The 25,488-nt window shown below is 45.5% G+C and overlaps 2 pseudogenes; one reads left to right on the top strand and one right to left on the bottom strand.

The window, feature by feature from the left end:
* Positions 1–22,356: 22,356 nt before the first annotated feature.
* On the bottom strand, positions 22,357–22,475 carry LOC134929975 (5S ribosomal RNA; annotated as a pseudogene).
* Positions 22,476–24,931: 2,456 nt separating this feature from the next.
* LOC134929976 (5S ribosomal RNA) lies at positions 24,932–25,050 on the top strand (annotated as a pseudogene).
* The last annotated feature ends 438 nt before the right edge of the window (positions 25,051–25,488 follow it).

The raw sequence follows: 25,488 nt of genomic DNA on the forward strand, positions 1-25,488 counted from the left end.
ACTGTCTGCCAGCCATGTCTCCTACCCTCCAAACTTTAAGTAAGTGTGTGTGTGTGCCCCCTCTGTGTTCCATGTCTCCCCCCTCCGCTCCTAGCTAAAGTGCCTGTGTTCCATGTCTCCCCCTCTTCTCCTAACTAAAGTGTATGTGTCCCTGCATTATTTCGGCTCATTCAGTGTACTGTAATGTGAATTTCGGCTCATACATTGTGCTATAATGTGAATTTTGGCTCATTCTGCGTGCTATAATGTGAATTTCGGCTCATTCAGTGTGCTATAACGTGAATTTTGGCTCATTCTGCGTGCTATAATGTGAATTTCGGCTCATTCAGTGTACTATAACGTGAATTTTGGCTCATTCTGCGTGCTATAACGTGAATTTTGGCTCATTCAGTGTACTGTAATGTGAATTTCGGCTCATACATTGTGCTATAATGTGAATTTTGGCTCATTCTGCGTGCTATAATGTGCATTTCGGCTCATTCAGTGTGCTATAACGTGAATTTTGGCTCATTCTGCGTGCTATAATGTGAATTTCGGCTCATTCAGTGTGCTATAACGTGAATTTTGGCTCATTCTGCGTGCTATAACGTGAATTTTGGCTCATTCAGTGTGCTATAATGTGAATTTCGGCTCATTCTGCGTGCTATGATGTGCATTTCGGCTCATTCAGTGTGCTATGATGTGCATTTCGGCTCATTCAGTGTGCTATGATGTGCATTTCGGCTCATTCAGTGTGCTATGATGTGAATTTCGGCTCATTCTACGTGCTATAACGTGAATTTTGTCTCATTCTGCGTGCTATAATGTGAATTTTGGCTCATTCTGCGTGCTATAACGTGAATTTTGGCTCATTCTGCGTGCTATAATGTGAATTTCGGCTCATACAGTGTGCTATAATGTGAATTTTGGATCATACTGTGCTACAATGTGAATTTCGGCTCATTCAGTGTGCTATAATGTGAATTTTGGATCATACTGTGTGCTACAATGTGAATTTCAGCTCATACAGTGTGCTATAATGTGAATTTCGGCTCATTCTGTGTGCTGTAGAAACAGAATTTGTCGGCAGATAAGAACCACTTGGCCCATCTAGTCTGCCCCTTTTTTTTTTTTTTTACATTATTTTTTATCTCTAACCTTATCTGATCCTTATTTCTTTGTAAGGAGATCCTTATGTCTATCCCATGCATGTTTAAATTGCCCTACTGTCTTAGCCTCTACCACCCCTGATGGAAGGAATGGCGATTCGCCAGTCTGTATCACCAGTGCGCAGGGTTCTCTCCACTAACTGGCAACATTTTATTAGTAATGGCAACAATAGGAAATTTAGAAGCAAACGGGAAGGGCATTACTAAGTGGGAGGGGCTATGATTAGGGGGAGGAGTCATAATTCTTAAACCGCCCCCCCCTAAAAGTTAAGTCTAGATCCGCCACTGCTGGCTGCAGACTACAGGTGTGGCCCAAAATTTTTCCTATGTGATCCCTGATCCCAATTACGTGTATCATAACTTTGCTCGTGTTCTTGTCTAGGGGGTCTATCTACGTTGCTTTTATAATTACAGTTTCGTGCGTAATGTCCTTCCCTTTGACAGTTATAACATTTTACCACATACGACTTACCATCAGGGGTCTGGGGTTTAGGCTGATGTGGCTTCGTTGTCAGGGCTTTTATACATACTGTCATCAGCTTATCCCCCTGTGACTCCCTGTGCCTAATGATGTTCTGATCATGCTCAATAGCGGACTCTCTTAATGCAGCCACCGAGATACCTCTCCAACTTGGTTGAGTGGTCTGTACCCTTGTTCTCAACGTTTCTTTCAAGCCGTCCATTAATACGGACACCGCTACCTCCCTATGATGCACATTTTCCTTAATGTCCGCGACCCCAGTGTATCTAGCCATTTCCTGCAGTGCTCGATGGAAATAGTCAGAAGCAGTTTCATCTTCTTTTTGTCTAATGGAGAAGATTTTATTCCACTTGACAACAGTTGGGAAATATACTCCTAACTGCAGATTGATCTGTTTTACATTCTCCTGATTGTATTCATCAGTGAGAGGTACCTCTGCATCTAATTTACAGTCAGCAATGAATTTCAAAGGGTCAATATTAGAGGGCAAGCATGCCCGTAGCACTGTCCGCCAATCTTTGTTATTGGGTTCGGTGGCGTTACCTAATTCTCTAATAAACCTCTGACATGCGGCTAGATCTTTCCTGGGATCGGGAAATTCAGACATAATTGTCCTAAATTCTGTCCGGGACCAGGGGCAATGCATAGCAATGTTCCTGACAGGAGTGATTCCCAGAGCGTCAGTCTTCCCATTGGGGACTGCGATCACCCTGACAGGATTCAGTTCAATTACATCATTCTGGGTTGCTTCTACAATGTGAGGTGCAATTGTCTCTGCATAATGTACTGTACCGTACTTACCTGTGGACACGACCTCACCTGTCCCTCCGCTAGGGGCCTTTGCTACTGCTCTTACTGGTTGGGCCGTGCCCACTTGGGTATCTTGTATGGTGGCTGCTAGAGAGAGTGCCGATATTGTGGTGGGCTCATCTTCTTGGTCGCAGTCCTGAGGGAAGTTTAAGATGGGATATAACTTGCACGGGTTAGTATTAATGCATTTATTAAGTTCACTCTTATCATATATTAGTATGCCATTCTCTGTAGCCACTTTCTCTCCTGTAATGTACGGTGGTGGTGGTGGTGCAGTTGCTATCAGTTTCCTGCTAGGGTTGGAACCAGCCGCTTGAGCTAATCCCCTTTGCATATCACCCTCCTGTTGCCATAAATGTAAACAATCATAATGTCTAATCCTTTGTTTTCTGGATCTTATTAGACATATCCTTCTCCTTAAATTTTGCAACACCTCAGGACTAAAACTGCCTACCCTAGGGAATGGTTCCCTATCTTCCGCAGTCATACGTTCCCATTCATTGCATAAGACCTCTGCGTGTGATCCATATTTCTCACACATTATGTACCTCCCTGACCCTTTGGGCCGCGGAATATCAACCTGAACCCTGGTTGATCGTCCCTTACTTGAGCAACTGGCCCCCATTCTTTGCAGGTATTGCCATCTCAGCTAATTCCTACAAAAACCAAATTACTCAGAGGTAAGGCGATGGTGAAAGTTCTCAGAGCGCTCTCACCCACTCACGCCCACGTTGGCCAATACACCTACACACTGTCCTCAGCGCTGGTCGTACCCAACCTAGGGCCCTACGTAACCTCTATTTACTGAGAGTGTGTGGGAGTGACTTACCCTTCCCAGTAAATATCAGTCTTTGGAGATTTCCTGAGTGAACAGCGAAACTCCCTTAAAATAAAAAAACTGTTACACAAATCAGGTTGCATGTACAATTAGCGTCTATTATCCCGCGATTTTACGCAAATGGCGTAATGGGTATCAAGTTGAACTAACTATTGCACAAACTAACGCGCGGTACAATCGCACAGCGTATAAGTAACTGTTACTTATCCGCCATACGACCAATGGAATCGTTTTTCAGGCTGCGAAACCTCAGGCGGAGCGTATCTGAACGGGCCTATATGGGTACTACGCAAACCCCCGGGGCTGCGCTCTCACCGCTGACCTTTTTCAGGCCACGGTATTCAGAGCTTCGCTTGACTTAGTCAGCAGATTTCTGACTTCGCTGACCTCTTGGTCTGCTTTATACTAATTGCTCCTTTATACCTTAATCAATGTTAACGTGAGAAAGCCACTCCCATGCCACCAAGTGTCCACTCACCTGATGTGGTTTCCTACGGGATCCCGAATTCTGGGTTCACAAAACCTTTATTTGCGCAATTGGCGCCAAAACAGAACTTTACAGATTTTAAATAGAAAAATAGCTTTTGCGTTCTTACCTTACGGATCCCTCCAGCATCCCTTCAAACCGTGCAGGGCAGACGCTTATCTAATCAGCACTTATATCCCCTGACCAAGAGAAGGTTCACAGGGGATACTCTGCCCTTTGCTGATTGATAAAGTCTGCGAAAACTCTGCTATGCTGCGGGTATGAGAAGGAACCGGACGAGCCCTCAATTGATAATGTCGGTATTATCTTAGACCGCAAAGCTATACCCCTTTGTACACTATTACCGTTGAGCCGCTATGGCCGCTAGACTACGTGCACGTGCTATGCACTTTGTACGCTATTTGCGTACAGAGTCCTGCACGTGGTACGCACTTGGCGTACGCACGCTGCGCTGAGTGTACGGAGTACACACAGCGAGCGCACACACAATTGATAACCTTTAAACCTTGTTAATAATACAATGTAATGATATGCTTATACTTTAAACCTTAGCAGCAAAGTACTGCAACGATGTAATACCTTTAAACCTTAAGTAGCGCTGGTGATACAAAGTACCCACAGTGCGTACACCTTAACAATGCTTATACACCTTAAACAGGTTAAACTACTTTAAAGCCCAGGCAGGAAATTGAAAACACAACACCGTTTGTAGTTGAAACCACAGGGTTCTAAGGCCTCCGTGGATTGATTCCAAAAAGGTAAAACAATACAAGTTATACACTACAGACTAACAAGTAAATCTAAACAGAATAATGGCTACAGAGAATGTACGTACGTGAGAATATTCGCAAGCGCAACCCGAATCCGGTCCTCCGCTGGTCATACAGATAGCGTTTAGAGTCTTCTGACCGGCCAGGCAACAATGGTCCTTTTATACACAACATGCATACACAATACAATGGTCACTGTAATCTCATTGTTCATTGGACACAGAGATATGTCTCCACATTACAGCAAAGGTCATAGATGGATTTGAAAAGGTGGGCGATGTCCCTTCCAACTGCTCTTGTGGGTGGTATCCTCCGGATTCCCGCCGCATATGTAATTTACAGTAAATACAGTTAATGTTCATAATCTACTTTTGTACATAACTATACGCAGGAGCAAGCGATCTTTCTCTAACTAACACCGGAATGTTACCCTCAAAATACCCTACAGCTGGATACTAGACATCACCTTCCAACCTTTATCTGACCCTTCCTATCATGCAAAGGCGAATCTCTCTGTCCAGGAACTGTTTAAACTAATAATACTCGCTGACATGGTCTAGGGGAACTATATCTACAATATACGCTATTTGGGTTAAATATGCAATATTCTAATAGCCCTCTATTCGCTCACAAACTCTACCGTAAATGCCCATATCATGCGCACGATCGCCGGAGCGACCTTACGCAACTTGCGGATATGTGCATGCACGGTGGACTGAGTGCACGAGCAGCGGGCATGTGCATGGGGTTAGTACAAGGCATATGTATTATGACATTTTTCGACTTTGACAATATCTACACACAAATTCCTGCACAATTTTCTTTGCAGTGAACATAGCGGTATTTGTGGCAGCAGGGAACGCTTCTACCCAATTGGAAAATACATCAATACAGACTAACACATATTTAAAATTCCTACAGGGTGATAACTGTATAAAATAAATTTGTATTACCTGAAAAGGGCCGTCTGTCGGAGGGATATGGGATGGTTCTGTTGGTATTGACTTTCCAATATTCTTCCTCAAGCAAGTAAGACATGTCATTGCTCTCTTACCCGCATGAGAAGAGAATCCTGGCGCACACCAGTAGGCTCTCACCAGCTTACACATACCCTCTTTACCCAGATGAGTCAGACCGTGTGCCGCCTCAGCTAAGCTTGGAAGATATGCTCTGGGGGCCACTGGCTTACCGTGTCCACCTATCCAGAGTCCTGAGGACTCCTGGTCATACCCCTTTGACCTCCAGACTGCCTTTTCCTGGAGAGAACACAAATTTAGCATTTCAATTAATTTTTGTGTGTTGATTGTGTTGAATGTCATCAGTGATGTGATGTTTGTTTGTATGGGGGTGCTGGCTGCTGATTTAGCAGCTTCATCTGCCCGGCTGTTACCAAGTGAAATTGGGTATTGGTTGTAAGTGTGTGCTTTGCACTTGATAACAGCCACTCTGTCTGGTTCTTGTATCGCTGATAGAAGCCTTTTTATGTGGGATGCATGCGCTACAGGTGTGCCAGCTGCCGTCATGAAATTTCTGAGGCGCCATAGGGCCCCGAAATCATGCACTACTCCAAAGGCATACCTAGAATCTGTGTATATATTGGCTGACTTACCCTTGGCCAATTCACATGCTCTGGTTAGGGCGACCAGCTCAGCAACTTGTGCTGAGTGCGGGGGGCCCAGGGGTTCAGCTTCTATGATACCTCTGTCGTCTACAACTGCGTATCCAGTACACAAGTCTCCCGAGTCCGTCTGTCTGTGGCAACTACCGTCAGTGTAAAAGGTAAAGTCTACGCCTTCCAGTGGGTTGTCACTGATGTCAGGTCTCGCAGTGAAAGTCTGATTCAGGTATTCCATACAATCATGCATATCATTATCTGTACTAAATCCTCCTTCACCATCATTCTCATCCTCCACCCTTTTGTGCCTGTCCAGGCACACTTGGCAGATAAGTTGCAGGATTTAGTGCGCTGCATCTCTTTATGGTGATGTTTACAGGGGCCATTAGTGCTAATTCCCACTTTGTAAACCATGCCGATGAGACATGTCTGGTTTGGGCGGAGTTCAGTAAAGCTGATACTGCATGAGGTGTATGGATGGTCAGGTTGTGTCCTAACACTACGTCTTCGATTTTACTTACTAGCAAAGCTATCACTGCAACACTTCGCATGCTTGTGGGGAGAGACCGCGCTACGGTGTCCAACTGTGCACTGTAGTAAGCTACCGGCCTGCTGGCATCACCATGTCTCTAGGTTATAACTCCTGCTGCACACCCTCCACTGTCTGTACCGTATAATTCAAAAGGCTTCTGATAATCTGGCATACCTAATGCAGGTGCCTGTGATAGGCACTGTTTGAGTCTCTCAAAGGTCAATTCGGACTCATCTGTGTGCGAGATCCGATCTGGTTTGTTCGAGGAGACCATTTCTTGCAAAGGTAAAGCCAGTATGGAGAATCCTGGGATCCAGTTTCGGCAGTACCCACACATTCCAAGGAAAGTGCGGATCTGTTGCTGGGTTTGTGGCAGAGTCATGTCGCGAATCGCCTGTATTCTATCAGCGGTGAGATGTCTAAGTCCTTGAGTCAAGCAATGTCCCAAATATTTTACCCTGGTCTGGCACAGCTGCAGCTTATCCTTTGAAACCTTGTGTCCCATATTAGAAAGGTGAAACAGAAGCTGTTTCGTGTCTTTCAAGGACGATTCGAGTGAATCAGAACACAGCAATAAGTCATCGACATACTGTATTAATACTGAACCGCTCTCAGGTTGAAAGGATTGTAAACAGTCATGCAAAGCCTTGGAGAAAATACTTGGGCTGTCAATGAAACCTTGGGGGAGATGGGTCCAGGTGTACTGTACTCCCCTGTATGTAAATGCAAAGAGGTATTGGCTGTCAGGGTGCAGAGGGACAGAAAAGAAGGCAGAACAGAGGTCAATGACAGTGAAAAATTTTGCAGTAGGGGGAATTTGCATGACGATGACAGCTGGATTGGGCACTATGGGGAATTGGCTCTCAACTATCTTGTTTATCCACGTTAGATCCTGCACTAGCCTGTAACCCCTCCCCCCACTCTTTTTCACAGGGAAGATGGGACTATTGGCAGTGCTGGACGTCCTGACTATTATGCCCTGTTGTAGCAATCGCTCTATGACGGGGTACACTCCTAATTCTACCTCTGGCTTCAGAGGATACTGAGGGATTTTTGGAGCTATCCTACCGTCTTTTACTTGCACTACTACCGGAGCTACATTCGCCATCAATCCAGTGTCTTGTCCATCTTTGGTCCAAAGGGAACCTGGTAATTTGTGAGATCATTTCCTCTACCTTTGATGGACACTTGTCTATAACAGCAGAATGCGACATTAGCCTTTGAGGGGTGTCTACTATATCTTGCACTTCCTGAACGTGATTCTCAGGTATATCCAAGAAGACACCCTCAGGAGTACAGTATATGACACACCGCATTTTACACAATAAATCTCTTCCAAGCCGGTTAGTCGGAGCCGCTGCAGCCAGCAAAAAGGAATGCTTGGTTTGCAAGGGCCCTATCGTAATCTCTGCAGGTCTACTCAAAGGGTAGTGTTGCACTATTCCTGTTACTCCCATTGCCGAAATTGTTTTACCCGTGGTTTTCATACCTACAGTTGAATTTAACACTGACCTGGCCGCCCCTGTGTCTACAAGAAAAGGTAATGGTACACCAGCTACATCAACCGTGACCTCAGGTTCACTAGCAAGGCTAGCAATCAACTTCACTGGCTGCAGACTACAGGTGTGTCCCAACCCCTATTGTGTGGCGAGACCCTCCCGCAGTGCGTTGGCAGCTACGATATGTGGGGGAGGTAGCTGAGAATTTCCGGAGGTCTGCCCATCTCTCCTTGGGGGGTACCTCCTTGTTTCCCCTGCATGTGGCTCGTAACTTCTCCTATGTGGTCCCTGATCCCAATTATGTGAGTAGTAGTGTGGTTCGTATTCTCTGTCTAGGGTTCTATCTTGGCTATGCGCTCTACTACTCCTACAGTCTTTGGCAAAATGCCCTTCCTTCCTACAAATGTAGCATGTTCTAGGTCTGTCCCAAACAACAGGGGTCCGGGTTTTTGGCTGATGGGGTTTTGCCGTAAGGGCCTGTATACTTACCGTCATCAGTTTTTCCCCCTGTGACTCCCTGTGTTTAATGATGTTCCTATCATGCTCGACAGCGGACTCTCTCAATGCAGCCACTGAGATACCTCTCCAGTTTGGTAGAGAGGTCTGTACCCTTGTTCTGAGTGCCTCCTTCAACCCGTCCATTAATACTGAAACAGCTACCTCCCTATGATGTGCATTGTCTCTAATGTCCTCGATCCCAGTGTATCTAGTCATTTCCTGCAGTGCTCGATGGAAATATTCGGATGCCGTTTCACCTTCCTTTTGTCTTATGGAAAAGATTTTATTCCATTTGACAACAGTAGGGAAATATATTCCTAATTGCAGATTGATTTGTCGTACCTTCTCCTGAGTGTACTCATCAGTGATAGGTACTTCTTCGTCTAAATTGCAATCAGTTATGAAATTCGCGGGGTCAATATTGGAGGGTAAACATATCCGTAGCACTGTTTGCCAATCTTTGTTTGTGGGTTCGGTGGCGTTACCTAACTCTTTAATGAACCTCTGGCATGCGACTAGATCCTTTCTGGGATCGGGAAATTCTGACATAATTGACCTCAATTCTGTCCGGGACCAGGGACAATGCATGGCAATGTTCCTGATGGGAGTGACTCCCTGAGCGTCAGTCTTCCCATTGGGGACAGCAATCAACCTGACAGGATTCTACAATGTGGGGTGCTATGGTTTCTGCATAATGTATGGTACCGTACTTACCTGTGGACACGACCTCACTTATCCCTCCGCTAGGGGGCCTGACTACTGCTCTTGCTGGTTGGGCCGTGCCCACCTGAGTGTCTTGTATGGTTGCTGCTAGAGAGAGTGCCGATATCGTGCTGGGCTCATCTTCTTGTTCGCAATCCTGGGGAAAATTTAAAACATGGTACAACTGGCAAGGGTTAGGGTTAGTACATTTTGCAATTACACTCTTATTCTGTACCAATGTATCATTGCCTGTAGCCATTTTCTCCCCAACAATATATGGTGGTGGTGCCGTCGCCATTGTTTTCCCGCTAGGTTTGGAACCTGCTGCGCGAGCTAAGTCCTTTTGCATATCCCCCTCCTGTTGCCATAAATTTAAACAGTCTGTATGTTTAATCCTTTGTTTCTTGGATTTTATCAGACATGTCCTTAACCTTAAGTTCTGTAATACCTCTGGTTCAAAGCTGCCCACTCTAGGGAATGGTACCCTATCATTGTTGGTCATACATATCCACTCATTGCATAAACCTTCTGTGTGTGAACCATATTTTTCACACATGATAAACCTTGCTGAGCCTTTTGGCCACAATTCTGCCTGAACCCTGTCTAAACGTCTCTTACTTGAGCAACTGGCTCCCATATTTGTGGGTCTCTTCTAATACTTTTTAAAAAATTCCCACAAACACCAAAATACTCAATATAAGTAGACGGTGGAAGTATACCTGAGCGCCTTCCACTCGCTCACGCCCACGCTGGCCAGTACTATCATACACTGTTGATAGCGAAGGCAATGTACCCAACTTAGGGCTCCTATCAGACCTTACACCGTAATTTCTTTCGGTGGAAGTTCTGTTTGGAATATTTTCCTGAGAGAGGCAGTGAAAATTTCCTTTTCGGTATCTTTCAACTGGAATTGTTTGTAGGGTGAAAAACAGAGAAATTTGATAACTATCCTTCACCCTTTTCAGTGAAGCCCACCAGGGAGATTTCCCGAAGTTTTCAAAGAAAAACCCCTTTGTCTATACAATCACGTCTGCGTATGCTCTTCCACAGCAAATGTGACACAATAATATCACGTTGCGCTATGCAGAACAAACGGACATGTGATGCAATAGCACAGCCTATAGATACTAGTTATCTATATGCCCTACGATTGTTGTAGACCACCTAGTCCACCTAGTACACCACCTAGAGTTATATGGGATACCACTCAGTCCACCAAGACCACCTAGTCCACTTTTTTTTTAATAACGCAGGGTTGCGAACCCTACGCCACCGGGTCTCTACTAACCCAGTGTGTACACCTAGACCACCTAGCAGTCCACCTAGTCCACCTAGTTCTTGGGTTCAGTATCCACTCACTCCTGCACTCGCTCACTCAGATACGCTTTATTTTTCTGTACAGAAAATTATCATTCAGACAAGCAGCTTTACTCCCAGAGGCAATACAGTAAATAAGAGTTTTATACTAAACTTTGGAAGCTGGGCAATCTTGCGTTATTGTAGCGTGGCTACTATCCCACCTTTAAACTATTCGAACTATCGTGTGGTTTTATTATGCGCACACAACGCTACACAAGCTTGCGTAATTACGCAACCGTGCGTACCTTAATGCCACGTGTGCGGCCTTGTGCTACGTGCACGTTTTGTGTACCCTGTCCTCACGTTCCGTACCACGTGTACCAATGTGCGGACGCAATAAAACAACTGACACAATTTCTATAAATGTGAGCAATATTAACTATGATCGCTCACTTAACACGCCACACAGTTTCTTTTCTGTATAAACCTTAATAACTAGGTCAGACTGCATTTGTGTTTTACACTTACTTCCTTAATATTTATATTATGAATCTAGGCCCTCATTCCGAGTCGTTCGCTCAGTATTTTTCATCGCATCGCAATGAAAATCCGCTTAGTACGCATGCGCAATATTCGCACTGCGACTGCGCCAAGTAATTTAACAATGAAGATAGTATTTTTACTCACGGCTTTTTCATCGCTCCGGCGATCGTAATGTGATTGACAGGAAATGGGTGTTAATGGGCGGAAACACGGCGTTTTATGGGCGTGTGGCTGAAAACGCTACCGTTTCCGGAAAAAAACGCAGGAGTGGCCGGAGAAACGGGGGAGTGTCTGGGCGAACGCTGGGTGTGTTTGTGACGTCAAACCAGGAACGACAAGCACTGAACTGATCGCACAGGCAGAGTAAGTGTGGAGCTACTCTAAAACTGCTAAGTAGTTTGTGATCGCAATATTGCGAATACATCGGTCGCAATTTTAAGATGCTAAGATACACTCCCAGTAGGCGGAGGCTTAGCGTGTGTAACTCTGCTAAATTCGCCTTGCGACCGATCAACTCGGAATGAGGGCCCTAGTAATCTGAGTGTTATGGCAACAATGTGGGAGAGTATGCACAGGGTATGGGTGTACGCTTTTGTTGTGTACGCATTTGGCGCCAAAAATAAATTCACAGATTTTAAAAAGCTTTTTTCCTGCTTACCTTACGAGTTCTTACCAGCATCCCTACAAACCATACAGAGCAGACACCATCTAATCAGCAATTAAGTAGGGTTTTCAGTGTATCCACCGACCAAGAAGAGGATACGTAGGATCCCTGTCCACCCTTATGCTGATAGATTATGTCTGCTTGTGACCTGTTAAGCAGTAAAAATGTGGAAAATCGGACGATGCCCCCAATTGATAATGCTGATTATCTTTACAGGAATAAAAGCTATACCTTATACACACTTAGAATACACTTTACCATGGAGCCGCTGCGGCCGCTAAACCTAGTACACACGCTACGTACTTTATACACTGTTTGCATACGGAGTCCCGTATCACTGTACGGACTTAGCGTACAAACGCCGCGCTGGGGGTACAAAGTACACACAGTGCGCACACACCCAGAGATACACTTTAAAACTTCACAGTAATGCAATGCAATTATATTACACTTTAAACCTTATGCAGCAATGCAGTGTGATGCTATTACACTTTTAACCTTATGCAGCAATGCAGTGTGATGCTATTACACTTTAAACCTTATGCAGCAATGCAATGTGATGCTATTACACTTTAAACCTTAGCAGAGCAATGAGCACACGACACCAATTGTGATTTTACCGCTGGGTTCCGACACCACAGTGGATTATTTCTGAAAGGGGGTTTACAATACAAATTATACACTACAATACAAGACAATATATAACAGAATAATGGCTACAGGTCAATGTACATACGTGAGTATATTCGCGTGCGCTTCCCGGTCCGGTCCTCCGTCATCAAATAGATAACATTGTGAGTCTTGTGTCAGGCCGGGCTGCAGCAGGCTTTATTTATACAAGTCTTCCAAAAGCAATACAATGGATACTGTAATCCCGTTGTCCATTGGACACAGGAATGCACTTTTACAGTACAGGAGAGGTCATAGGTTGATTTGAAAAGGTAGGCGATGTCTTTCTCAACTGCTCTGGTGGGTGGTCTCCTCTGGATTCCCGCCGCATACATAATATACAGTAAATACAATTTATATCTATATTCTGGTTCTGCACATAACTATCCGCAGGAACATGCGATCTTCCGCAGACCAACACCGGAATGTTACCCTTGAAATACCCTACAGCTGGATACCAAATACTGACTTATAACCTTAGTCTGTCCCCTCTTATCCTGTAAAGGTGAATCCCTTTGTTCTGCAACCATTTAAACAGCTATAACTTTCTGATGTGGTGCAAGGAGACTATGTGTACATTGTGCAGTATTTGGATTAAATATGTAATGTGTTTTGATAGCTCTTCATACGTTCACAAACCCTACCATAAATACCCATACCACGCGCTGATGCGCACGACCGCGGGAGCGACCATACGCAAATTGCAAATATGTGCACGCACAGCAGAACAAGTACACGCGCAGAGGCCATCTGTGTGTTGTTTGTACGTGATGTGTGTACTGCAATAATTTTCGACTTTGACACCGGCCAGTGGTGACTAGTTGGGGGGGTAATGCCACGGCCGCAGGGACCTACATAAATGTGTCCCCCGGCTGTGGCATTATGTCCCTGGCTAGTGGAGCCCGGTGCTGGTTTTAAAAATACGGGGGACCCCTACATCTTTTGTCCCCCGTATTTTTGGAACCAGGACCGGTCTAAGAGCCCGGTACTGGTTGTCTAAATACGGGGAACCCCTGTCCAATTTTTTCCCAGTATTTAAACAACCAGGACCGGCTCAAAGAGCCCGAGGCTGGTTATACTTAGGAGGGGGGACCTCACGCAGTTTTTTTTTACATTTTTTAACCCATTCAGACCCTTCTCCATTAAGTTAATGGAAGCCCTGGACAACAAAATTGCATTCATGTCCTCCTCCCACTCCCTTCCCAGTCCCAAACACTAATTATTATTTTTTTCTATAAAAATGTACAATATATCACAAGTATGATGAGCAGGCATGCAGCGGGCATTGGCGGCATCAGACTGAGTTGCAAATTAGTGGCGGAGGGCTGGGTCAGTTGATGGTGGGCGAGTTTGTAAGCCATTGGTGGTGGCAGCGGGCATCGGCTCAGAGGCAGTGGCGGGCATTGGCTCGGTGGCAGTAGGTGTCATCGGCAGGATTCGGCAAACATTATGGCTGTAGTGCCTCACTGCACGCCACTGACCTCACCGCACGCCACTGGTGTGTGGGACAGTGTGCGTGTGTGTTAATTGTGTGTGTGGGACAGTGTGAGTGTGTATTAATTGTGTGTGTGGAACAGTGTCAGTGTGTGTAAATTTTTGCAGTCCAGTGTGTGTGTGGGGGAGAGGAAAGTATGAGAATGTGTGTGTAGTCTGAGTGGGTGTGTGTAGGATTTGGGGGTGGCCAGTCTGTGTGTGTGTAATCAGTGTGTGTGTGTGTGTGTGTGTGTGTGTGTGTGTGTGTGTGTGTGTGTAAGTAAGGGGGTGGGGCAGTCTGTGTGTGTAGGCGGGATGTACTAATGGCCATTTACCGAAGAGAGATATGTATTAAACCACGGGCACTGAGATGCCCTTCTCACTCACCATCCAGCTGGGTGGGCGAGCCGGGCAGGTGGAAAGCCAGCAGCAGGGGCAGCATGCCGGATATCAGCAGCCGAGGGTGCGGGCTGTAAGGCACGTGCGGAGCCCAAATCTGGAGATCGGCAGCATGTTGACCGGCAACAAGCAGCTTCTGCTTCCGCGTTCAACATGCTGCCGATCTCTGGCTTTGGGCTACGCAGGATTCGGGGGATGGGTGTCCTCTGCCGGTGTACTGCAGCTCCGGGGGTGCGGGCTCCGGAGGCTCTCAGCACTGTTGAATATCAGGCTGCCTTAAGTATGTACAGCCCGCACCCTCGGATGCTGATATCCGGCATGCTGCTGCTGCTGGCTGTCCCCCCGCCCGGCTCAGTCACACGGCTGTATGGTGAGAAGGGCATCTCAGTTCCCGAGGTTTAACACATATGCCTCAGTAAATGGCCTCTGCGGTAAACAATACTAATGCTTACCGTGGCAGTAACAGCGGGGAGGACGGCGCACATCGGGATCCTGCAGCAGGAGAGAAGAACCCCTTCAGAGCGCAGCAGACCACACTGAAAAGGGTGCATCCCCGGTGCGGTGCTCTGCATCCCGGGTGGTGCCGAAGATGTGGAGTGTCGGAGGTGGCAGAAGCGCCGCAGCTTGGGGTGAGAAACCGCTGCAGCCCTTCCGCTGCTAAACTCTGCAATAAGTCTATTAAGGGGGTAGGCTCCCCTCACCACAGTGCCCCACAGGATTAGTTAATTAAGGGGGTAGGCACCCCTCACCACAGTGCCCCACATGCCTTGTTAATTAAGGGGGTAGGATCCCCTCACTCTATAATGTGAATTTTGGCTTATACCATGTGCTGTAATGTGAATTTCGGCTCATACCATGTGCTATAATGTGAATTTCGGCTCATACCGTGTGCTGTAATGTGAATTTCGGGTCATACCGTGTGGGATAATGTGAATTTCGGCTCATACCATGTGGGGTAATGTGAATTTTGGCTCATACCGTGTGCTATAATGTGAATTTTGGCTCATACCGTGTGCTATAATGTGAATTTCGGCTCATACCGTGTGGGGTAATGTGAATTTCGGCTCATACCGTGTGCTATAATGTGAAAGGGGCACAAGTACTAGATAGTATAAGGGGTCCTACTACACTGAAGGACACGCCCCTTTTGAGTGACCTCGCCCCTTTTCCGAAGCGTGGCTGGAATGTGTCAGCAGTTCCTGCAAGACGAAGGCATTGATGCTATGGACTGGCCCGCCCGTTCCCCAGACCTGAATCCAATTGAGCACATCTGGGACATCATGTCTCGCTCCATCCACCAACGCCACATTGCACCACAGACTGTCCAGGAGTTGGTGGATGCTTTAGTCCAGGTCTGGGAGGAGAACCCTCAGGAGACCATCCACCCCCTCATCAGGAGCATGCCCAGGCATTGTAGGGAGGTCATACAGGCACGTGGAGACCACACACACTACTGAGCCTCATTTTGACTTGTTTTAAGGACATTACATCAAAGTTGGATCAGCCTGTAGTGTGTTTTTCCACTTTAATTTTGAGTGTGACTCCAAATCCAGACCTCCATGGGTTAATAAATTTGATTTCCATTGATCATTTTTGTGTGATTTTGTTGTCAGCACATTCAACTATGTAAAGAACAAAGTATTTAATAAGAATATTTCAGCCATTCAGATCTATGATGTGTTATTTTAGTGTTCCCCTTATTTTTTTGAGCAGTATATATATATATCAGTCCCAATGGTGCAGCTCTCCTGGCATCTAAGTAATACACTGTTTTAGGCATAAGTTTGGCAGCGTTTCAGTGCCCTTTATTCGTGTGGCACTTTATTCAAGACCTGATGAAAGTGCCACACTAATAAAGGGCAATGAAATGTTGCCAAACTTATGCCTAAAACAGTGTATTACTTAGATGCCAGGAGTGCTGCACCATTGGGACTATTGTGGATTTATTTTGTGCGGCCACCCAGTGCAACACCCCACGCAGCATTGTTCATGCAGGGGGAAAGCCAGACATCATGCCATTGATAGATAATATACTTGTATATATATATATATATATATATATATATATATATATATGGGTTGGTATCGTGTGACTGGTGCGCTCCCGAAAAAGGGGCGTGGCCTATGAAAAGGGGGCGTGGCTTCGCGGGAAGATCCGCGATCGCGAGCCACGCCCCCAATTTCGTCACTGAGGGGGCATGCCCAGCGCTCCGTGAGCCGCTGGCATGTCCCCTCTCCCTCTGTCTACAATGAATAGACGCTGTGCGCATGCGCACAGCGTCTATTCACCACTGCTCTGCTAAGCAGGGCAGCGAGAGACTGAGCCTCCCAACTGCTCCCCCCCACCGCGGGACACTACAGCCCGCGGGTGGGACAGCGGGACAGACCCAAAAAAACGGGACTGTCCCGCGAAAATCGGGACAGTTGGGAGGTATGCTGTATGCACAGTGGGGCTGGGGATGTATGTCAGTGTACTGTATGCACAGTGGGGAATGTAAGTGTACTGCATGCACAGTGGGGCTGGGAATGTATGTCAGTGTACTGCATGCACAATGGGGCTGGGAATGTATGTCAGTGTACTGCATGCACAATGGGGCTGGGAATGTATGTCAGTGTACTGCATGCACAGTGGGGCTGGGAATGTATGTCAGTGTACTACATGCACAGTGGCGAGTGTAAGTGAACTACATCATACCCACCAACTGTACCTTTTCGGCAGGTACAGTACCTTTTTTTGATGGTCTGTACCGGTTTTTGGCTCTCTAAACTTCCACTGAAAGTATAGGAAAAGGGGCGTGGCCCTTTACCCATGCCCATGCCCCCTTTTCGAATTTGTACCGAGTTTTATGTGTAAAATGTTGGAGGGTATGCTACATGAATAGTAGGGGTGGGATGCTGTAAGGGGGAGAGAACGACCTGCCTGCGTCCCTCTAATTCGGCTACGACCCCCCAGAGGTAAGGTTCTTGGATGAATAATCTGGTCACAGCTTTATTTTGCCATATGTTGCAGGGCACCAAAATAAGCAGTGGGCAAAGCAAGCTTATGATATCCACCTGATTACTACCCGGGGCGTAGCCGCCTACCCGGTAGGCGCCGTAACCATGGCCCTCTAGGAAACCCGCCCCTTGTGGTGCATATCACGCTCGCCTGGCACGCAGCCCCCATGACACAACCGTCCAAAAGCTGGTGCCAAGCGTGCGGCCATTTGCAATTTGTGAATCGGCAAACCTCAGCTGGTTCTCCCCTTACCGTGCCTTGCGCAATGCTTCTTTCCGCCACACGAGGCTCTCAGGCCTGTCCAAGTGCCGAAGCCCCCACACTGCAACTAATGCTTTGCAATTGCCTCCAGTGCCTCCTGGACTGCATTGTTGAATAGATCAATGCGACGTCCGAAAGATGCACCCCATCCCGCCTATACATCCCCTCTTTACAGCTTATAATATAATATCTGACTATTATTATATAGTAATATTATTCACTCGGTGTGCATTAGGGAACACAGTTTTTTTCCTACACAGAATTACCCCTCCCCTTTTAGCACCTGAGTGACATTACAATCTGATTGAGCAGCTTTCCACCTTGTGTATTGTATATAGAGAGGCACAAATGGGTCAGCATTAGGAGGGATTGCTGACTCTAGTAGTGCCATAGGGGAAGCCAGGGGTATCCCCAGGTAAGCTGGCTCTCAGATGCTGTAGGTGCCATTACCATGTGGCCTTACACTGGGAATTTAACCCAGATATATATATGTAATTATTTATGGGGTGGGTGTGGGGTGCAGTGGCCCCTGTGTCGGTATGGGTGGGCTGCTGCAGGTCGGCACACCCTAACACTTTATTAACACTTATTATTTTTCCTATCACTTTGTATATATTATTTTAATCACATCACTTACATAGCACTTCTGTGCTTCTTATTAACCCCTATTAATTTTCACCTGTGTGCTGACCTGGGGTGGCCGACCTGTGCCGACATTGTGGGGTCCTGCACCCCAGGCCCATACCTAGTATTAGGGACCCCCAGTGACGGAGAAGCCTTGTCGATCGGCCTGGGGGCTTAACCCTATATCTGCAGATATACGCAACTAAGATCTCCGTATTATCTGACTATTATTATATAGTAATATTATTCACTCGGTGTGCATTAGGGAACACAGTTTTTTTCCTACACAGAATTACCCCTCCCCTTTTAGCACCTGAGTGACATTACAATCTGATTGAGCAGCTTTCCACCTTGTGTATTGTATATAGAGAGGCACAAATGGGTCAGCATTAGGAGGGATTGCTGACTCTAGTAGTGCCATAGGGGAAGCCAGGGGTATCCCCAGGTAAGCTGGCTCTCAGATGCTGTAGGTGCCATTACCATGTGGCCTTACACTGGGAATTTAACCCAGATATATATATGTAATTATTTATGGGGTGGGTGTGGGGTGCAGTGGCCCCTGTGTCGGTATGGGTGGGCTGCTGCAGGTCGGCACACCCTAACACTTTATTAACACTTATTATTTTTCCTATCACTTTGTATATATTATTTTAATCACATCACTTACATAGCACTTCTGTGCTTCTTATTAACCCCTATTAATTTTCACCTGTGTGCTGACCTGGGGTGGCCGACCTGTGCCGACATTGTGGGGTCCTGCACCCCAGGCCCATACCTAGTATTAGGGACCCCCAGTGACGGAGAAGCCTTGTCGATCGGCCTGGGGGCTTAACCCTATATCTGCAGATATACGCAACTAAGATCTCCGTATTATCTGACTATTATTATATAGTAATATTATTCACTCGGTGTGCATTAGGGAACACAGTTTTTTTCCTACACAGAATTACCCCTCCCCTTTTAGCACCTGAGTGACATTACAATCTGATTGAGCAGCTTTCCACCTTGTGTATTGTATATAGAGAGGCACAAATGGGTCAGCATTAGGAGGGATTGCTGACTCTAGTAGTGCCATAGGGGAAGCCAGGGGTATCCCCAGGTAAGCTGGCTCTCAGATGCTGTAGGTGCCATTACCATGTGGCCTTACACTGGGAATTTAACCCAGATATATATATGTAATTATTTATGGGGTGGGTGTGGGGTGCAGTGGCCCCTGTGTCGGTATGGGTGGGCTGCTGCAGGTCGGCACACCCTAACACTTTATTAACACTTATTATTTTTCCTATCACTTTGTATATATTATTTTAATCACATCACTTACATAGCACTTCTGTGCTTCTTATTAACCCCTATTAATTTTCACCTGTGTGCTGACCTGGGGTGGCCGACCTGTGCCGACATTGTGGGGTCCTGCACCCCAGGCCCATACCTAGTATTAGGGACCCCCAGTGACGGAGAAGCCTTGTCGATCGGCCTGGGGGCTTAACCCTATATCTGCAGATATACGCAACTAAGATCTCCGTATTATCTGACTATTATTATATAGTAATATTATTCACTCGGTGTGCATTAGGGAACACAGTTTTTTTCCTACACAGAATTACCCCTCCCCTTTTAGCACCTGAGTGACATTACAATCTGATTGAGCAGCTTTCCACCTTGTGTATTGTATATAGAGAGGCACAAATGGGTCAGCATTAGGAGGGATTGCTGACTCTAGTAGTGCCATAGGGGAAGCCAGGGGTATCCCCAGGTAAGCTGGCTCTCAGATGCTGTAGGTGCCATTACCATGTGGCCTTACACTGGGAATTTAACCCAGATATATATATGTAATTATTTATGGGGTGGGTGTGGGGTGCAGTGGCCCCTGTGTCGGTATGGGTGGGCTGCTGCAGGTCGGCACACCCTAACACTTTATTAACACTTATTATTTTTCCTATCACTTTGTATATATTATTTTAATCACATCACTTACATAGCACTTCTGTGCTTCTTATTAACCCCTATTAATTTTCACCTGTGTGCTGACCTGGGGTGGCCGACCTGTGCCGACATTGTGGGGTCCTGCACCCCAGGCCCATACCTAGTATTAGGGACCCCCAGTGACGGAGAAGCCTTGTCGATCGGCCTGGGGGCTTAACCCTATATCTGCAGATATACGCAACTAAGATCTCCGTATTATCTGACTATTATTATATAGTAATATTATTCACTCGGTGTGCATTAGGGAACACAGTTTTTTTCCTACACAGAATTACCCCTCCCCTTTTAGCACCTGAGTGACATTACAATCTGATTGAGCAGCTTTCCACCTTGTGTACAGCTTATAATGTCTCCATGTCTTATTATGCTACCTCCCATAGCAGTGGCCAGCTTACTCATTGCCTTGTTCACCTTTTTCCTGGCCCTTTCCACACACGCCCCCAGCCAGGCTCTATACCACGTTAGCCTGGGGATGAAACTAGACCAAATCAATTTGACCACGCTCCAGCGGTATTTTATCCATGCCAAGTCTGCTCGCATGGCCGTAAGCAAATCGTGGGATTATACCTTGCCCAGGTCATTGCCCCCTAAGTGTAGCACTATCGCGTCTGGCCGACCTGCAAATTCCTCAGCGAGCAAAAGAGCCCTTCTTGGCTCATGCCATCTCATTCCCCTTCTCCCAAACCAGAATAACTTCCCGACCTTGACTGGGAGCCCGAGCTGCCTCCCGTAAGGCCTTGTGGCAACCCTGCTTGCTGCCCAGCAAACGTAGTATGCCTGACAATCCATATACACCTCCCTCTGCCATGTCCTGTGGGGAAGGGGAGGATACTCAGGGACGGAGCTTCCACTAGGCAGCTTTAGGCAGCTGCCTAGGTGCGCCGGGACCTGAGGGGGCGGCCTGCTACAGCTGCATGAAAAAGGTAGTGTGGTCCTACCTCTCACAGCCACCATAATCCCCCCGGCACTCATATCTACAGTAGCCGCGACTGCTAATCTCCTGTATTGCAGCCTCCAGCTCCACCTCCACCCGGCACAGGCAGTAACTTTGACAGCTCCTGGCGTCCTGGCTGGGGGTGACATGCGGTTAGTAGCCAGATGGGCCAGGTAAAGCAGAAGAAGGCAGGGGGGTTCCTGCAAGAAGGGGTGTCGGCGGGATGCGAGTTGGGGTCAGTGGCTAGGTGCTTGCCAAAGTTGACTAGGAAAGAGATTGTAAAAGGGGCATTCATAGAAATTTGCTCGCTGACAGTGGCAGGTTTGAGGGAAAAAGAGAAGGCCACGGCAAAGGGGGGCGAGCAATCAGACGCTTACAAGACAAAAGAGAACTGGTTAAGTGGTATGTTTAGAACAAAGAAAGAAGCGACCCGGCACTGGTCATATAGGTAATACACATGTAATCAAGAGGTACCAAAAGTGGACAATTAAGTTGGTAAATCCTATAATTCCGTGTCTAGCTTGGTGGTGCGCCCAGAGCTAGAGATAACGTATGTAGGTAGGGGAGAAAAAAGAAAGCTCTTGTGTGGGCGCACTCTTATCTAATTGTAATCACTTATCGTGATTATCCAATTTAATCATATAAGGTACTGATGAAACATAATTTTATTAAGGTATTCATTAAGATCAATGAAATAGCCCGATCCAAGATGAACTTTTTTTACTTATTTTACACATATAGGATTAAATTAGAAAAATATAATAAAATGTTCTGGTCCTGCCTCAGAGAGATGAGATAAGAAAGGGTGTAGACACTGCAAAGTCATACACCCATTTCAACCCGACCAGTACAGGCAATCTGTATTAATGAGATCTAGTTGATCAATTAGAATAATGAATTTGTCAACAATCAATAAAAGTTATTGTCATTGACAAGGCAATATTAGATTTGTGCTGTTATTTGTCAACTTCACGTGGTAGGCTCAGGCTGTTTATATGCTAGGAGAACTAGGATTGGTTCTTTAACCTAGGATATGCACCCTCCCGAAGGAAAAGTAGGTGAAATTTAGGGAACAAGTGGTGATGCTGCTGTTGAAGTCACATACCATACATCATATGATGTGATTGGTGCTCTACAACACTGGGTATTCCCTGTGAGTCTCCTCCTCAGGTACTGACCCAGCCCAACACTGTTTCGCTTCCAAGATCGGACGAGATCGGGCATTAGCAGTGTGGTTTGATAGTAGAGGAAATGGGTCAGACTCCAATGAGAGTGCACCTATATAAGAGAAAGGTGACTGTTTTGGTCACAAGAGTAAGGTGTGGATCTGCTTTTCATGTTAGGCAGAGAACATCAAATCCCACATTAGTGGTATTGTGTCCCTGGATCATGAATGAGAGTCCACGGAAGGAAAAGTAATGAAAATAAAGAACACAATTTTCTTTAATTGCTATATTGCATGCAAAAATAGTGCAGTCATAATTCAATTTAGAGTATTCCAAAGTCAGGAGGTGCACACAAAATGATTCTATCACAATGTAGCGACTGAACCTTAAATTCATATAATATGCAGAATTACTCAAAAAGATAAAAAGTACAGATTATGTACATGATTAAATACACATAAAGATCACTGCAATCATATAGGGCAAAATTGTCAGATGTTAGTGCTGATATATGAAGTTGAAAAGAATGCACCAAGAAATATTTCTACATTCAAGCACAAAAAGACTGGTACCAAAATTTGAAGCACAAAGAAAATAATGTAGTCATGTAAAAAATGACAATATGGATTACAGGTACTGGTATATCAATTTGGATCTTAATGAGAATCTCAGTGGATTACACTAGGAATAACCATAGGTTAATGAATTTGTAGTGAAAAAATACACAGTTATGGACTGTGGCTGGAGTCAAAAAAATGACAATAGCCACATAATGAAATACCTGACCTGAATATATTCAGGGATAGGATGCAGTTTTTCTAATGCAGAGGCTGAGGCCAGTAGATGAATTTTGAGGCAAGGACCAGGGATCCTGTGTGACCGATTAGAAGGGACCCAGAGATACTGGATTGGAAAACGCGTTTCACCCCATAGGGCTTGTTCACTTCCTGGGTCTGTGTGTGTCTAGCCGGGCGGTTTAAAAACGCCTGATTAAGGCGTCTGGACCAATCATCACTTTGATCTAATTGCTAGTTACGTTGTATGTGCTGCACGTCCCCGGATGCGGCTGACGTCAGCGGTGATGCAGTCCGGGTATTGGAAGTAAAATAAATTACAGAGGTCAGGTGCGCCATATTGGAAAAGGGCAAATGTGCCCTTGGTGAAGAAATATATGGAGTTATTAGTTGGGCGCGGCACCAGATTAAATAATGGGCGGGTTGGTTTTGGAGATAAAGTAAGCAATTATTGGTTGGGAATGAGCCTGCTAGCTATTGTATTAATTGAATTATACATAATTAGAAGCCGCTGACGTTAGCGGCTTCTAATTATGTATAATTCAATTAATACAATAGCTAGCAGGCTCATTCCCAACCAATAATTGCTTACTTTATCTCCAAAACCAACCCGCCCATTATTTAATCTGGTGCCGCGCCCAACTAATAACTCCATATATTTCTTCACCAAGGGCACATTTGCCCTTTTCCAATATGGCGCACCTGACCTCTGTAATTTATTTTACTTCCAATCCCCGGACTGCATCACCGCTGACGTCAGCCGCATCCGGGGACGTGCAGCACATACAACGTAACTAGCAATTAGATCAAAGTGATGATTGGCCCAGACGCCTTAATCAGGCGTTTTTAAACCGCCCGGCTAGACACACACAGACCCAGGAAGTGAACAAGCCCTATGGGGTGAAACGCGTTTTCCAATCCAGTATCTCTGGGTCCCTTCTAATCGGTCACACAGGATCCCTGGTCCTTGCCTCAAAATTCATCTACTGGCCTCAGCCTCTGCATTAGAAAAACTGCATCCTATCCCTGAATATATTCAGGTCAGGTATTTCATTATGTGGCTATTGTCATTTTTTTGACTCCAGCCACAGTCCATAACTGTGTATTTTTTCACTACAAATTCATTAACCTATGGTTATTCCTAGTGTAATCCACTGAGATTCTCATTAAGATCCAAATTGATATACCAGTACCTGTAATCCATATTGTCATTTTTTACATGACTACATTATTTTCTTTGTGCTTCAAATTTTGGTACCAGTCTTTTTGTGCTTGAATGTAGAAATATTTCTTGGTGCATTCTTTTCAACTTCATATATCAGCACTAACATCTGACAATTTTGCCCTATATGATTGCAGTGATCTTTATGTGTATTTAATCATATACATAATCTGTACTTTTTATCTTTTTGAGTAATTCTGCATATTATATGAATTTAAGGTTCAGTCGCTACATTGTGATAGAATCATTTTGTGTGCACCTCCTGACTTTGGAATACTCTAAATTGAATTATGACTGCATTATTTTTGCATGCAATATAGCAATTAAAGAAAATTGTGTTCTTTATTTTCATTACTTTTCCTTCCGTGGACTCTCATTCATGATCCAGGGACACAATACCACTAATGTGGGATTTGATGTTCTCTGCCTAACATGAAAAGCAGATCCACACCTTACTCTTGTGACCAAAACAGTCACCTTTCTCTTATATAGGTGCACTCTCATTGGAGTCTGACCCATTTCCTCTACTATCAAACCACACTGCTAATGCCCGATCTCGTCCGATCTTGGAAGCGAAACAGTGTTGGGCTGGGTCAGTACCTGAGGAGGAGACTCACAGGGAATACCCAGTGTTGTAGAGCACCAATCACATCATATGATGTATGGTATGTGACTTCAACAGCAGCATCACCACTTGTTCCCTAAATTTCACCTACTTTTCCTTCGGGAGGGTGCATATCCTAGGTTAAAGAACCAATCCTAGTTCTCCTAGCATATAAACAGCCTGAGCCTACCACGTGAAGTTGACAAATAACAGCACAAATCTAATATTGCCTTGTCAATGACAATAACTTTTATTGATTGTTGACAAATTCATTATTCTAATTGATCAACTAGATCTCATTAATACAGATTGCCTGTACTGGTCGGGTTGAAATGGGTGTATGACTTTGCAGTGTCTACACCCTTTCTTATCTCATCTCTCTGAGGCAGGACCAGAACATTTTATTATATTTTTCTAATTTAATCCGATATGTGTAAAATAAGTAAAAAAAAGTTCATCTTGGATCGGGCTATTT

This window comes from Pseudophryne corroboree, chromosome 5, assembly GCF_028390025.1.
Source record: "Pseudophryne corroboree isolate aPseCor3 chromosome 5, aPseCor3.hap2, whole genome shotgun sequence".
Classification (NCBI taxonomy): domain Eukaryota; kingdom Metazoa; phylum Chordata; class Amphibia; order Anura; family Myobatrachidae; genus Pseudophryne; species Pseudophryne corroboree.